This window comes from Triticum dicoccoides, chromosome 1A (assembly GCF_002162155.2).
Source record: "Triticum dicoccoides isolate Atlit2015 ecotype Zavitan chromosome 1A, WEW_v2.0, whole genome shotgun sequence".
Classification (NCBI taxonomy): Eukaryota; Viridiplantae; Streptophyta; class Magnoliopsida; order Poales; family Poaceae; genus Triticum; species Triticum dicoccoides.
Window position 1 is genome coordinate 471,950,415 of NC_041380.1, and position 1,101 is coordinate 471,951,515.

The following is a 1,101-nucleotide window of genomic DNA, read 5'->3' on the forward strand; positions in this document are numbered from 1 at the left end:
AGTTTGAATGTCCATCAATATTCTACTCTTCATACTGATACATGCGGACTCTCGATGAGTCACTATCCTCTCGAGGGATTGCCACTCGATCCACTATGGCTAGCTTCTTCCTCCACTTAGGAGATGTCAAGCTCCATAACAACTAAACAACACAACGCAAGCCTATTAAAAAACTTCATGAAGAGGTCACTAAACCAATGCCCCCAGACTGTTTAGGAGTTGGTTGCCTATAAAGGTAACAAGCTCTCAAACTCTCACTCGAACCAATGGACACAGACATCTCAAACTGATGGAAAAAAGAATGGAAAGAAACTCATGATCAAATTATCTCTCTCCCCCTCCCCTCCCCCCCTCTCTCTTCCCCCTCTCCCTTTCTCTCGTAAATCTCACCCAAAACAACTCATGCAATGAAGAGATTAGAGAGGAGAGGAACAAAGGAGGAGGTCAACAAATGAGTCCTAGATCTAACCACCTGCCCTTCACTTAGATGGGAGATTATGTCTTTTAGGGAGGGCTAAAGTCCTCGCAAAAATGGGGAAAACTTGATCCCAACGCTCCTCTAGTTGGGGAAGAAGAACCCTATAATTAGAGTTCAGCAAATTAGCCATTACGCAAATTTGCAAGTATAACAGGACGATCCATATGTTAAGGTCTGGATAGTCCAACCCCCAAACCGAGCAACCACGAATGATAGCGCGGACGATGCGAACACTGGACAAACCAGTAGGAAAAATTGCATAGTTGGTTTAAATCTCCCCCAAAAAGACATAACTTACTAGTACAAAATTCCGCTTTCAATGATCTTGTGTGCGTTTTGAAGCTAACTACAACCTCTATGTCCTAGAACAGAGAACCATCCAAGATCAACAGAAATTGAAAGTGCAACACATGCAAAGGTTTGAACACTCTTTGCATGAAGCTACTCGTCGGACAACCCCTCTATATAGTAGGACTATCAAACGTATAATCTAGTCCCATCAGCTACCTTGGTACCAATAAAACTAAGAAAGCCTATCATACACTCTGTCATGTGCATTTCACATGAGCTTGATGACGTTCATGCTTGCCTCACCTCAAGTTTATTTCATGATCATCATGGTC